Genomic DNA, 16,170 nt, shown 5'->3' with positions numbered 1-16,170 from the left:
CAACAGAGGACAACTAAAAAAGAAATAAGGAGGGAGAAGATTAAATATGAGGGTAAACTAGCCAGTAATATAAAAGAAGATTGCAAGAGTTTTTTTAGATATATAAAGGGTAGGAGAGAGGCAAAAGTGGACATTGGGCCACTGGAAAATGACGCTGGAGAAGAAGTAGTGGGGAACAAAGAAATGGCGGAGGAACTGAATAGGTACTTTGCGTCAGTTTTCACGGTGGAAGACACGAATAACATCCCCAAAGTTCAAGAGAGTCGGGGGGCAGAGGTGAGTATGGTGGCCATTACCAAGGAGAAGGTGCTAGGAAAACTGAATGGTCTGAAGGTGGATAAATCACCTGGACCAGATGGATTACACCCCAGAGTTCTGAAGGAGATAGCTGAAGAGATAGTGGAGGTGTTAGTGGTGATCTTTCAGGAATCACTGGAGTCAGGGAGGGTCCCAGAGGACTGGAAAATTGCTAATCTAACCCCCCTGTTTAAGAAGGGAGTGAGGCAAAAGACGGGAAATTACAGGCCGATTAGCCTGACCTCGGTTGTTGGTAAGATTTTAGAGTCCATTATTAAGGATGAGATTTCAGAATACTTGGAAGTGCATGATAAAATAGGGCAAAGTCAGCATGGTTTCATCAAGGGGAGGTCATGCCTGACAAATCTGTTAGAATTCTTTGAGGAGGTAACGAGTAGGCTAGACAAAGGAGAGCCAATGGATGTTATCTACTTGGACTTCCAGAAGGCCTGTGACAAGGTGCCGCACAGGAGGCTGCTCAGTAAGATAAGAGCCCATGGTGTTAGAGGCAAGGTACTAGCATGGATAGAAGATTGGCTGTCTGGCAGGAGGCAGAGTGGGGATAAGGGGGTCCTTCTCAGGATGGCGGCCGGTGACTAGTGGAGTTCCGCAGGGGTTAGTGTTGGGACCACAACTTTTCACTTTATACATTAATGAACTAGATGAAGGAACTGAGGGCATCCTGGTTAAGTTTGCAGATGATACAAAGATAGGTGGAGGGACAGGTAGTATTGAGGAGGGGGGGGAGGCTGCAGAAGGATTTGGACAGGTTAGGAGAAAGGGCAAAGAAGTGGCATATGGAATACAACATGGGGAAGTGTGAGGTCATGCACTTTGGTAGGAAGAATAGAGGCATAGACTATTTTCTAAATGGGGAGAGAGTTCAGAAATCTGGAGTGCAAAGGGATTTGGGAGTCCTAGTCCAGGATTCTCTTAAGGTTAACATGCAGGTTGAGTTGGTAGTTAGGAAGGCAAATGCAATGTTGGCATTTATTTCAAGAGGACTAGAATATAAAAGCAGGGATGTGCTGCTGAGGCTTTATAATGCTCTGGTCAGACCACATTTAGAATATTGTGAGCAATTTTGGGCCCCGTATCTCAGGAAGGATGTTCTGGCCCTGGAGAAGGTCTAGAGGAGTTTCACGAGAACGATCCCAGGAATGAAAAGCTTAACATATGAGAAACGTTTGAGGACTCTGGGTCGATACTCGATGGAGTTTAGAAGGATGAGGGGGGATTTGATTGAAACTTACAGAATACTGAAAGGCCTGGATAGAGTGGACATGGGGAAGATGTTTCCATTAGTAGGAGAGACTAGGACCCGAGGGCACAGCCTCAGAGTAAAGGGAAGACCTTTTAGAACAGAGATGAGGAGAAACTTCTTTAGCCAGAGAGTGGTGAATCTATGGAATGTATTGCCACAGAAGGCTGTGGAGGCCAGGTCATTGAGTGTATTTAAGACCGAGATAGATAGGTTCTTGATTGGTAATGGGATCAAAGGTTACGGGGAAAAGGCGGGAGAACGGGGCTGAGAAACTTATCAGCCATAATTGAATGGCGGAGCAGACTTGATGGGCCGAAGGGCCTAATTTCTGCTCCTATGTCTTATGGTCTTATGGTCATTTCATGTACGTTGCTTTATTATGTATGATTTATTTTAAGGCTTAGTATAAAAAAGATCAATGGCAGCGTATCACAGTTGGATGTGATGGTGGAGAGAGGCAATTAGGATCTACTGCTGACATGTTGAGTGAAATGTGGTCAGGCCTGGAAGGAATGGGATCCCAGATGAGGGGAAGCAGGGTATTTGGGATTACATCATTAGGCTTTTAATCTGAGACGGAATGGGGGCATCCCAGACCTGCAAGTAATCATAGGAAATGGAGTGTAAGAATGTTGTGACCTGGAAACATCCATTAGGATTGTGGTTTTAGCCCCAGGAAACTAGTGAGTGGTCGCTGGGCATTTCTTGTGATGGGAGAACTTCTAGAATGCCATGTGAAGCTGGGGGGCACTAGAAGGAACAGAACAGGTAAGTGGCAATAGTTGGTGTGGGGATCTTTGAGACTGGGAGGAGATGAGATTCAAGTTTAGATGGGGTAATGGAATTCATGGCTGGTTAGGAATTGGGGGGATAGGGTATAGAACCATTGGGGAAACCCAATGGTACGTGGGAGAGTGGAAGTACTGGGGTAGAAACAGTGGAAAATCAAGCTGAACTAAGTTGTGCAAATACAACTCAATAATTAAAACTCAAGCCAACTCACTCAAATTGAGTCCTGGGCACTAATCTTAGCAGTTGACCTCTCTCTCAAAACCCAGGCCACGATTTTCCCCTGGCGATTTGGGGGCGGGGCCTGGTCATCGAGGGGAAAATGACACGGGATGACATCGGGAGGAATCCCCGATGTCATCCTGGTCCATTTAAATTTTTAGGAAGGGGGGCAGACAGCGAAATCAGCTGTCCACCTACCGACCTGTCAATGGCCAATTGAGGCCATTGACGGGCTATTTAAAGTAATTAAAGACCTGCCCGTCCAACCTTAAGGCTGGCGGGCAGGCCAGGAGCCCCAGCGGGTTCCAGATTATTGATGAAACTTCATCCACTGGTGAGATGAAGTTTCATGTCCGTATTGTAAAATATTAATATAGTGTATGTGGTCTTTATTAACATGTCCCATCTCATGTGACATTTTACAATGAGGGGGACATGTTAATAATTTTTTAATGTTTCTATTTTTAATGCTTTTGACACTATCAGTATTCTCCCTGAGACAGGACTTTGCCTCAGGAAGAAGTGCTCTCCCATGAAAGAGCGCACTTTGACAGCTGGGGATTCCCTCCCCCCATTGCACAGGAAGCGCATAGCACTTCCTGTCGGGGATGCCGCTGGGCAGGCCTTAATTGGCCTGCCCACTTAAAATGGCGGCAGGCCCCGTTTCGGTGGCGGGGGTCAGCTGCCCGCCCGCCACCAAGCCGGTGGGGCCCGCCCACCATCCAAGGGCAAGATTCTGCCCAGGGATTTACAAAATTAAGTAGGCACTGTATTAGGCAGTTTTATTTTCAGTTTCTTGTGCCATAAATACTACTACAAACAGTTTTCAGTTATGTGAAAAATCATGATGACTCCTCAAACCAATTTCCCTGAATTATTTGATCAATATAATAGGATGCAGCAACTTGCCAGTTTGAGATTGGGAGCATTGAAAACCAAAAAAATTATTTTTCAGTTGAAGAATGTAAGACTTGCGTTTATATAGCACTTCTCCCAAGTACTGGATGTCTCAAAATATTTAAAACCAATGAAGTACTTTTTGAAGTGTAGTCACTGTTGTAATGTAGGAAACGCAGCAGCTAATTTGCACTCGAACTTCCACAAACAGCAATGTGATAATGATCAAATAATCTGTTTTCATTGTGATGTCGATTGAGGGATAAATACTGGCTAGGACACTGGGGATAAACTCCGCTGCTCTTCCTCAAAATAGTGCCGTGGAATCTTTTACATCTACCCGGGACCTCAGTTTAGCATCTGATCTGAAAGACAGTGCAATGCTTCCTCAGTACAGCACAGGAGTATCAACCTTGATTTTTGTGTTCAAGCCCTAGGATTGGACTTGAATCCAGAACCCTGTGATTCTGAGGTAACTATGCCACCAGCTGCACCACAGCTGACACTCAGGCCACATTGCCCCTTAGTGACAGATGAGAACACTCTTCCTAATGTTAATGTTACCATGTTTAATTGATAAATTACATAGTGTTACCTGTACATATGTTACACAGCACAGATACAAGCCATTCAGCCCAACCAATCCATGCCAGTGTTTATGCTCCACTGCAAGCTCCCTCCCATCTTTTCTTATCTAAATCTACCATTGTGACCATCTATTTGTTTCTCCCTCGTATGCTTGTCTAGTTTCCCCTAAAATGCATCTACACTATTCACTTCAACCACTCCCTGTGGTAACAAGTCCCACATTCTTAGCACTCTTTGTGTAAAGGATTTCTTCTGAATTCCCTATTGGATTTCTTGGAGACTATTTTATCTTGATGGCCTCTAGTTATGCGTTATGCTCTTCCCCACAAGGGAAAACATTCTCTCTGCATCTACTCTATCAAAACCCTTCATAATTTTAAAGGCCTCTATTTGGCCACCTCTCAGGATTCTTATTTCAAGAACTGTCAATCTTTTCCTGATATGTATACAAACACATTTTTGGCATCATCCTTGTAAGTCTTCTCTGCACCCATTCCAATGTCTTTATATCCCATTCATAATATGGTGCAAGAACTGTATGTGGTGCTCTAAGTGTCATCTAACCAAGGTTCGATATAGGTTTAATGTAAGCTCCCTACTTTTCAATTCTACCCCTCTAGCAATAATGCTTAGTGCTGTGTATATGTTTTAGAGTATAACTTGAAGTTTTAGGAATTAAAGTTTAACTGTAGAGAACTGGGGGAAACCTAATTTAAAATTGGTAAACATCTGATGTAAATACCACTCAAACATGCCCGAGTTAATTATAATTCGAAGAATGGTCCATGTTAACTTAAAAGGTCAGAGTAAAAGTGTAAGAGTCAGAAAACAACAGGTGGAGAAACTTGTACAATGGATGACCTATCTGTGGGCCTTTTGATAGAGACATGTCATCTGCAATTCTTGCGGTAAGAGAAGTCAAGAGAGATGTTTTTGTTTTGGGACTTAGACCAGAATTAATTTAAAAGCATTAATTTAAAAGCATGAAAGATGATAAAATCAACTATTTTCTTCAGATCAAAGAAAGAATTTTAAATGAGGATACTTAACCTAAAGGTCTGCTTGAGGACATCCCAGTGCATGCCATGTTGTCATGGAGGTGGATGGAGCTTAGGAAGATTCCCTGGTTTCAATTTATATGGGCGTTTTCCAAGAGAGGTTTTTTTAGTTGCAACCTGGATTTTGTGTAGTGCAGACAAAGAAAATGACAATTATTTAGACTTGCGTTTTAAGCAGAGAAAATGCTAACTTATTCATTCAGCGTGTGGAATCTCGGTTTGGATTTCATGAGGGAACAGAAATTGGAAGATTTGTTCTGGCTTACAGCTAATAGAAGAGTCTACAGTGCTCCTCAGAGTCTTGGGGCAAAAGAAAGCAACCAGAAGATTAGCTTGGAAGTGTTGAGAATGTAACAACAACAAGGGCCTGAGGTGTCCACAGTCAAGAGATGGTAAATGAAAGCTTTACTGCTGAGAATAGCTGGAACTGAGGAGAATTAAAGTAGTTTCCAGAGGACTGTGACATACTTATGAGTGGCTCCCACAGAAGTAACTTTAAAATTGATGTGTCTTATAAGGAAAAAGGCTTGAGGGGATGTAGGGAGTAAAACCAAAGGCACAACATACATAGTTATAACATATAGTGTTAAGACTGCTTGTTTTTTTAATTCTTTCATATATAATAAAGTTTGTGTTTCGTTGGAAAGCATGGAATCTTGTGGCGTGGTTCTGTTGGTTATATAATGGAGTGTTTGGGTTTCTTTAAACATTACTTGTCCCTAACTAAATCATGACAGACCTTGCTAACCTGTGGTGCAACATTTAGTGATTGATGCAATTTGTACTCTGGGATCCCTTTTGTTCCTCTACTCTACTTCCACCTTCCAAGTAATAAGTGACCTCCCTATTCTTCCTACCAAAATGTAATACACATTTATCTGTGTTGAAATTAATTTGCCAATTATTTTCCCATTCTGTAATTTTGTTAATGTCCTCCTGTAATTTGTTGCAGCCCTCCTTAGTATTGACTATCGCCTTCAATTTGGTGCCACCCACAAATTTGGAAATTGTGTTTTTGTTTCCAAAGTTAACAGAAGTTCTCATTTTAAAAATCCCCAACTCTTCTTTTGGGCTTGTGATGTCCCAGTGTCCAAATTTTCAGGTGTGATGACTTTGAAAGATGTAAGGCAAAAGATTTGTACAGGATGCAAGACTTTGGGCTGAATTTTCCCCCCCATCGGAGGGGTTGTGCGGGGGCTGGCAGGAGCGAGCATGAACCCGATCAGTGCCCCACGGTTCACTATTGATCAGAAGCTTCATTGCACCAACCACATAAATACACTACAACTCCCTGCACCCTTGTTTCACCTTCCCTCGCCTCCACTGCACCTCTTTGCACCTAAACACCAAGCTGTGCCTTATACCACAGAGATCAACATGGAAACCTGCTTACCCCAGTCACAACTGCACAGAGCCAACTGACGCATGCCATCTTTAAACGATCTGAATGGTGCCACCAAATTCTTGTGCACCACTAATTTTATCCTGAGCACAGGACTTTATTGAAAACTGTTTCGGGTTAATGAGTATTCGTGGCATGAAAATGGGTTACAACTCAGTATGAACTCAGCAGAGGCTGGTGTAAATTTCGACATGCTGCAAGCATCAAGCATGCTATTGACTGCATCTTAACCCACCATTAGGAACTAGAAATGTTACTTTTTACCTAATTAAGTCACCCTGCATGCCACTTTTCCCACTCCTTTAGGCTCCATAAAACTCCCTCTGCAAGGTGGAGAGTCCATCGCCTTCCTTACTCCCCTAATTAAGTCTGGAGAGGGGAACGTCAAGATCAGCTTTCACACCCTAGGCCAACTGGGGCTCTTAAGTGGCCAGTTAAGGGCAACTTAAGGGCCTCAGCCTGCTGCCTTTCTACCAGCTTTGGGGGGGGTGGGGGGGGCATGCCACATGGGCACTAAATCCAGCTCAACATGTTTGGACATTGGATTCAGTCAACTTTTAAGTCAAAGGTTCACAGATCTCATAGCTGCACCAAACTTTGCACTCAACCAAATGAGCAAACATAATGGGTAAGTAAGCAATGCATGTTTGCTTGTAGCAGTCACAGCCAAGGCTGCTAACTCTCAAGGGGATCATCAAGAAAATTGAGGTGGTTGTGCCTGTAAGCTGAGCAGTCACAAACTCAAATGCAGATCCATTGGAGCATACCTGCAGGCTTAGTGCTGCCAGGATTGCAGCAGAGACTGACTTTGAAACCTGCAGATAACCAGAAAACTTACTCTCTCATACTCAGTTTTCCATTGATGGTGGAGTAGTAGTAATAGGGTAGGTGTCATCTGTTACAAACAATTTGCAAGCATGAACAGCAGAATTGGAAGAAAGTTAGGGTGGCTACTATTGTGCCATATCGAGACAGAGTTTTGAGTTCTCTGTAAAAAGGTATAAATGCTAAAGTCCCTCAGATATGTAAAGAGAGTTTGATTAGGCAATAACTCAGAAGGGTAATTTTTCTTAAATAATTCGTATTAACTGATAGTACATCATCATACATCAGTAATCTGTCAACAAAAGCAGCAACTTTCATTTGAATATTCCCTTTCTTTCCTCTTTCAGGACAAAGTCAGTGGTGCATGATCATTTAAAGATGGCGTGCACCAGCTGGCTCTGTGCAGTTGTGACTAAGGTAAGCAGGTTTCTATGTTGATCCCTGTAGCACTAGGCCCAAGAGCCTGGTACATGAGCCGATAATTTGCGCCTTGGTGGTCAACTGTGTGCTCAGGAGCCCCACTCAGCATGGCAGTCTCTGCCACATTTGCTGCAGATGAAGGCAATTGGTTGAGAAGGTGATATTGCCTTTAATTCAATAAAATAACCCAAAGCACTTCACTGGAGTGATTGTCAGAGAATTCTATTTACTATACAAAATAAATATTTCTTATATTAAACCCTGCCCCAATTGTAACTAATAGAGCAAACTGTAGCACTAGGCTGAACTTGCATGGACAAGTTTGACACAGGGTTAACAACATAAAGATGCACTTTCATGCTGTCTGTAATTTTTGCTTTTTTTTTTAAGAATGGCGCTAAATTGTGAAAGTGACCAACATTCAAAAGATAGCCCCATTGTTTGGGGTTTTCTGTAATTCTGATGTAAATCAATATGGATTCCTATAATAACAATTAAAATATAGAATAATGCATCACTCAATAACCTTTTAATTAGAATTTATTTATTTAAAATCCACCTAGTTATTTGTTGACTTTTGTTTAGATTTTGAAGTCAACTTTGAAGATAAATTCTTTATCAAAATTCAATGCATCATTTGCAGAAGAGCTTTTTAGTAAAGAGCAAAAAATGAATTCATCTTACATTATAATTGTATTATTGTTCCTTTTTGAAAAGGCATACAAGCCCTACAATTATCTGGAAGAGCTACCCCATGTACCATAGAAAACCACATCACAATTCATTACATAGAGGTGACAATGATTGTTTCATAGTTTAAAATAAATGGCCTTTTCAGATGCTAATCGGTCTTTACTGTGTTATCTGACTCATTCTTCAGTTACATGAGTTAATAATTTATGGAATGAAATGTGTTATAATTTTACTGTGTCAGAACTGTGTTGTAATTATACTAATGCTACATTTGAATTATTTACAAAAGATGGCTTGATGGTTATAATAACACAGTGCCTTTTGCCTTTCCTTGCACTAAGCTTCACTTAAAGATAAAAGGTTTGTAAAATACAAAAGAAACATCAAACCTTTAAGGACTATATGGCAGGAATTGTGTTGTACATCAGTAAATTTAACATGATTAGGAGTTTTATGCAGAGAACAGTTATTCTGGAAAGTTCTAGGTGTTCCTTTGTTATTGTCTTTTATAATGGTGATGTCAAGTTGTACGAAAGTACATCTTATAAAACTGTGTTTTAAACAAAATGCATTTATATTGAACAAAGCAATTTTTGTCAGTTAAATAACTGCATTGTTGAGAATATAATTTGGAACTTCTCAGGAATCTCACACTTGTTGTCCCATTCTGAGGAGAGCTAATAATTTAAATCAGCAAGTCAGTATAAATGTTGAATGCCATTTGATTTACAGAGGCTGTGTATTGGGAAATAATCAGAACTTCAACCATTAGCCTAAACATTCAGCCGCTCTGTTAACAGTGTACCATGGCTGCAGTCTGTACGATCTGCAATAACTTGCAAGGCTACATTGGCAGCATGTCCCAAACTCATTATCTAAGCCTCCCAGAAGAGAACATCATCTGCAAGTCTCACTATAAAGTTACAGATGACCCTGATTTGGACACATATTGCTGTTTCTTCAAAATTCTTGAACTCTCTACCAATTGTGGAAGCAGCTTCACCATACGGCCTGCAATGGTTCAAAATGGTCCCCACCAATTTGTTCAAAGATGATCAGGGTTGGACAATGCGAGCAGGCTTTTCTGGCCCCACCCGCTGCTGGGATCATCCGGCCCTGCCAAAAGCCGATGGACTTTTCGCTGGGCTGCCGAATCCCCTGCAGCAGGTCCCACCATGACGGGGTCGGCAAATCCTGGAATAAGTGTTGACCTTGCCAGCCATATTTACAACCCAAGAATGAATGGCTGGCAATTCCATGATGAAAAAAATCAAATTAATTATGTTTGCTGTTTATTACTTTGTTATGAAAACTAAATTTAAATATCTTGAAGGTTATGCATGTAAAGATTTCAATTTGTTTGTTTCAATCTCTTCAAGTAACTATTGCCATTAAACCTCTAATCAGCCATGGTTACACCAGCAGAAATGCTATTTACACATCTGTATGTTGGGCTTCTGACAAGTCTTCTATCAAAACTACAGCAGCTGATTGGGAGAACACATGGGGAAATCTCTCAGTCAAAGCCACTGATACCATCGCTTCCAGAGGAAGCCACACTCAAGTCAGAAAATCAGTTTTGTAGTGCAACCTTATTTGTGTTCTGTGCACCCTTCAAGCTCAGCTCCTTCTTTTAAAGCATGGGATAGATGAATTTATCAGTACTACACTAATGCTGTGAAAAATGTCTAATTCTCATCGGTAAATTTCTTGTTTTCAACTGACTTGCCTGACCACCTTTTTGGAATAAAGATTCCAGCAGGGCAGCATAATTATAGAATTGTCACCCGAGAGATCATTAGTAATTGGTTATGTTGATTGTAGGGTAAAATGTAGAATCTTAACTTTTAAAAAATTATTTTGGAGGATGTGACAGTCTTTGGCAAGGCCAGCCTTTGTTGCTAATCCCAATTACCACTGAGAAGGGCAATAAAAGTGTAATCCTAAAGAGAGGATTAACAATTCTAGATTGTGATTTATGTGGAAGGTAGGAGAATGGCACTAGGTAAATTGCTCATTTGGCGAGCCAGTGCAGACATGATGGACCGAATGGCCTCCTTCTGTAACATTTCTGTGATTCAGTGATGCGTGTACATATTATATGATATATATATAATATATTTATATAATATGCAAATAATGGAAATATTGCCTAATTACTCAGTGAATGATGTTTGATATATGTATTAATCTCTTTAATGTTGCCTTCATGAATATGGTGACCTGTTTTTATTTTCTACTTATTCCTCAAGGCAGGTAGATGACCCACATTCATCCATACACCTGAACCTATGCTCAGCCATTTTAATTTTTTTGTTTTAGCACAAAGTGATAAACATTAACATTTAGCTGTATTGCACAGCATCATATTTAACCATCATAGTCATCAAAAGGTACATGTAGATGAAACACTACTTCCCTGCTAGATAGAATATGTTAATTAGGAGATAGCAAAACATTTCAAGTATCTTGCTGGTTATCAGTCAATGATAGATGGGTTATACTGCACATATCTTGTGAGTACAACATTGCTAAGAAATAGTTTACACTTTTTAGGATGCCATTTCCCATTATTATCTTCAAGAGAAATATGCAATCTGATCAGAAACATTTGTCTTTGTTTGTGACTTAAATAAATGCAGTTTCTTTCTGTGGAATTCTCTTTGTTGTTTTAGTTCATCAATTTCTCTAAATTGAAATAGATTTTGATAATTAATGGAATAGCTGATGAACTAATGATTTTTTTGCTGGGAATTTTCTTGGGGTTTTCCTGATTGACTGTCGTAACTTTGACAGAAGCCCTGTGTATGCAAGATCTTCCACTGAAATTATGGCAGATGAACAGGAGGACCCTTGAAAAAATTGTTTTTTTTTGAGGATGTCTATAGTTTGGTCATATCATGAATTCTATCCCATATATTTGCTGACCTTAGGAAAGACTCAACAAAATTTATTCCTGATCCTTTAAATAGTTCGGCAATATTACAGTTTCATGTGCCTTTTAAAAAAGTTACCTTTTCCAAGCTTAAGATAAAATATGCACAGAAACAGGTCATTAGGCCCGATCAGTCCATGTTGATGTTTATGCTCCACTCAAATCTCTTCCCATCCTTTCTCTTCTAATTCTTCTCTTCTAATTCTATCAGCATAACTCCAAGTGAGAAGTAATTTTGTCCTTGGTTATTGTCTCTAGTATTTTTTTTCACTACTGATATTGTTATATTGACTTATCTGTACTTCCCAGGTTTATTCCTCTCCTTTTTTGAGGAGGGATCTTAGACCATCACTGAATTTAGTCAATAATTTTTTTTCATGATGGTGGTTGGGGAAATGCTGAGGATAGTATATTCATTAATACGTTGAATATAATCATTTAAATAGACGTTTATGCTGATATATATGTCATGAAAGGAAGTGTTGCAATATCACGTGATTCAGTTCTTTTGCACAGTCAGTTAACACATGTAAGCTGAGGCAACAACAAGTCTCCATTAAAGCTCTGTGTGCACTCTCTGCCTGCCCTTCAACTTTGTATTAATCTAAAAAGAGATAATATAACATGGTGGCAGCAATAGCAATAATAAACAGCATTGATTAACAACTGAAAATGAGAATTCATGTCAGAAACCCTACCTGAAGCCCTGTGATTAGATCACAGCTCTTATATCAGGAGAGCAACAGTATGAGTAGAGATTGAAGGCAATTCGAGTACCCTCCAGATTTTGCCCCAGGCTGCCAAGACAAAACAATCAATGGTAGTTTCAATTGCAGAGATCAGTGCAGTACTTTTTTTTTGTGTGTGTGGATACCTTCCCGTACTTGCACACCATTAGCTGACCATGATGCCAGAGCATGCCCCCCAACACCCCCGCCCCCCCCTACCACCACCCAAAACCCCCTGGTATTCTGGCCAATATTTATCCCCCCAATCAATAACACAAAAAAAATCTAGTTGTTATCACATTTCTTTTGTAGGAGTTTGGTGTGCACAATTTGGCTGTCATGTTTCCTACAATACAGAAGCTACTACGCTCCAAAAATACTTAATTGGCTGTAAAGCACTTTCAGACATCCGGTGGCTGTGAAAAATGCTATATAAATGCAATTCTTTCTTACCTAGACGGGCTAGAGAATAAAAGAAAGGGCTATAGATTGAATTACTGTATTGATGAAATATTGAAGGGAAGCTAGACAAATTCCCATGGGAGGAAGCAAAATTCAGCACCTCCTAGTTGCCAGGCTCAGGATTACATTGGCACTGATTTGGAAGCCAGGGTTTAAAGCATGGTACATAGATCTAGAAGGGAAAATAAAAAGAGAAGAAAAATATGATGGGAGCAGTAGAAGTGAAAAGAAACAGGACTGATCTCCATTGCTGAAAACCTGAAGAGCGGGCAGGAAAGGGAAAGGACACCTGAACGTGCTTTGAGATATTGCGCTTCTTTGCTATTAATAAAAATAACACTTAAATATTTCAAACACCAATAACTTCATATTTTGGGATTCAAATAGAATAACAGACTCGGTTAAAAGTAATTAGAAATTTCCAGCATACTGTATGACTCTCTTCATGTGCATTACAGACTTATTATAAACTTGCAGCAATCTGTTCAGCATTTATCTTCTGAGCCTCACGTTTGGATTTCTTAAATAGTAAACTTGCCCTTCAGAAGTTATGTGCATTGTTTCATTGTTAACTTCATGTTTATCTGTAAAAATATTGTCAGTAATTGAATTCCCTTTTCAAAGTTTTAAACATGGATTAAGCATTTGAAATTAATTAATCTTACCAACTCTTACGAGTCGCGAGTGAATGTGCAAACAAGTCTGTGGTGTAATCATCTTGAAAAAGAATTGTAAGTAGCTCTTCCGCTTGAACTAATATATGGATAAAATTCAACAAAAGCAGTGGAAGGAAAATATTTCTGTATATAATTTTCCTTCTGACATGGTGAGGTTCTTGGCATGTTTCACAATTTGGGGAAGGGAATCTCTTTCAGATTTAGTGACTTTTCACCTATGTTAGCTCTTGTGTCTTTCACAATTCAATTTCTTTTGTGCACCTAGTTACTATAAAGAAACTTTTGACCTCTTTTTTTTCCCAAACAAAGAAGTGATAGAAGTCCCACCACATCTACGGTTGTGTGGGGAAGCTGTTAAATTTTTAATACAAGGTTCATTTGTCCATTCGATTGATGTAATTGATGTGCATCTCTTTCGCCCCAGGATACAGGTTAATGACCCTCTAACCTGAGGAAAAAAAGATTAAAGCAAAATATCCTGTGGTTTAGGTGACCATTAGTAATATTTTATTACAAAGAGTTCTCTCTGGATGTTTACTAAGATCAAATACTACCTTTGCTCTTTTGTCCTTTTCTGTTTCTGGCTTTCAAAAACAATTCAAATAAATGTAAGTTATTAGTTGCAAAAACATCCAAAATATTATTTTAACATATCTTCTGTCCTTTAAAAATAGATCAAGTGACAACAGACTTTTTTCCATTAGGACTGAATTTCTTTTGACTTTGTTGAACAACACTTTTTTTCACTGCATAGTACAGCACATGTGTAAAGCATAATTTTATTGTTAAAATGCTAAGTAATATAAAGTGAATAAACCTGTCAGCTGGGTGAAATGCAGAGATGGAGTGACATTAGTTAATTTGATATTTATTCAGCGCTGTCAGTGTGAGAGAAAATTATGTCTATGGGTAAAAATGGAAGCTTGTCAAGTCTCGCCATCAAGCTCATCATTTTTAATAAATGATCACTGTGGGATACTGGGGAGTACACTGGCACTAGAATACAGTCACTGCACCTTTTTGTACTTGAATTTAAATTCAGCCAGGCCAACTTGGTGGGGGTGGCAGGGAGGGTGGGAAAAAGAATGAGTCTCCTCTCTCTTGTGAATTTTATGGATCCTTTGTAATATGAACTAAGAGATAAATTAGCCCATCTTCCAGCTCCTGTTTGATACTAGAAATGCAATAGCCGTAAAATTAAATTCCCTGGTTTCAGCACTATGGATGTTGCTTTGGTCTCCAGATGGCATCCAGGTCTCTCTTGTTTACTTCTCTTCTGGTTCACACTGAACACCATCTTAGTAATGTTGTTAGTGTGGGGACTACAGGCATGTGCCAAAAGTACACAGAGTGTGCTGATCATCATATTAATCAGTGTGTAATGCTGATTTGATGCCAGAGCATCCACCTTGAACCTCGCCACTCAAATTAACTTCCTCTTTTAAACACAGTTGGCTCTGTATTCAGCATCAGGAAGGACTCCACCAGTGCTATTTAAAGGGATCATCAACAACCTTCAGGTTAGTTTCTGATTATTCTCTACTGGCTCTGTTTGAGTTTGTGGAGGCTGGGTGTTTTGAGGAGTTGATTACAGTCGAAGTTTGCAGGCAGTGGTGCTGCATATAGGGAAGGTGTTAGTTGTGACTGCAAGGGCTCTGGGCACACCACAAGCTCCCAGCCATGGGTGCCAAAGTAATAATCCCCTTTGGACTATAGCGTAAAAGGGAGATGGAGGCGGTGGCATCGAGGTATTGTCACTGGACTGGTAATGCAGGGTAATGCTCCAGGGATCTGGGTTCTAATCCCACCATGGCAGATGATGGAATTTGAATTCAATAAATATCTGGAATTAAGTCTAATGATGACCATGTTGATTTCTGGAAGTCTGGCCTGGTCGACTTGTGACTTGATGAGCAATAAATGCTGGCCTAGACAGTGATACCCACATCCAATGAATAAAAAAAAGACAAGCTGCTTACAGAAGGAGGAGAGAGAGGGGCAGAAGGGCTCTTGGCCCTCTGTGTGTGTTTGGGTGTGCATTTTCTGTGATCCATGAAGGAGATTTTGTGTTCTCCCTGACCAGAGAGAAGCAGGTGGAGTGCACACATTGCTTTGCCATGATATAGGACTTTTCCATGGGCACCATCAACTGCACATGTGACTCCACGGGCACCTCAGCTCAACAATGAAATCTATCACAACTGCAAAGATGACCACTTACTGAATGTGCAGTCGGTGTGCATCCACGCTCGGCACATCATGCTGGTGAATGCCTGCCAACCTGGGATACCAGAGGGCGGCTGCTGTGCAACAAGGGCTGTCTGCTCTATACCTGGCTCATGACACCCTTTCTGCAACCCAACCACATTTGGCCAGCTTGCATATAATGAGGCCCATGACACAGATGATTAGAGTACTGAAGCAATGGTTCCACTGCCTGGGCCACTCCGGAAGAGCCCTCCAGTATTCGAAGGAGTAGGTGTCCTGATTTTGGGGTGGTCTTCTGCATCCCTCACCACCAGGCCACCTGAGGGAACATCCTTTCCCCCCACAGATTCAGCAAAGAACTCAGGAGGAGGAGGAAGAGGAAGGGAGAGGCAGGTGGCACATTCATGTTGAAGGTGCAGAAAATTTGGATTTATTTTAAAGTGCCAGCCAGGACCAGCAGCTAGGGCGCCAAGCATACACAGACAATCACAGCCTTACATGAAAGCTAAAAACTTCTACAAAGTGCTCAGCTGTAAATTTGCAATTAGGAAATGGGAAACACACACAAACAAAGACACAGGATAACTTAATCAAGAAATGGGGAAGGCCATTTCATACCATCTGATGGCCTCAAACCACATCCAGTCAGCCCCCGTAAACCTTTTGTATAGAATAAACATACATTATTTGCTGTCTCCAAAAGGA

At 40.5% G+C, this 16,170-nt stretch overlaps 1 long non-coding RNA gene across 1 annotated transcript in view; it reads right to left on the bottom strand.

Moving 5' to 3' along the window:
* The window catches only part of LOC144681391 (uncharacterized), a 71,450-nt gene that overhangs the window by 44,133 nt on the left and 11,147 nt on the right, over nucleotides 1-16,170 (bottom strand). The window contains exon 2 of the long non-coding RNA XR_013576777.1: nucleotides 12,617-12,752. This is a non-coding gene — a long non-coding RNA (uncharacterized LOC144681391). The remainder of the gene's footprint in view (nucleotides 1-12,616; nucleotides 12,753-16,170) is intronic.

This window comes from Cetorhinus maximus, chromosome 6, assembly GCF_964194155.1.
Source record: "Cetorhinus maximus chromosome 6, sCetMax3.hap1.1, whole genome shotgun sequence".
Lineage (NCBI taxonomy): Eukaryota > Metazoa > Chordata > Chondrichthyes > Lamniformes > Cetorhinidae > Cetorhinus > Cetorhinus maximus.
Note: the sequence above shows the minus strand (reverse complement) of the source record. Positions and strands in the feature narration are given on the sequence as shown.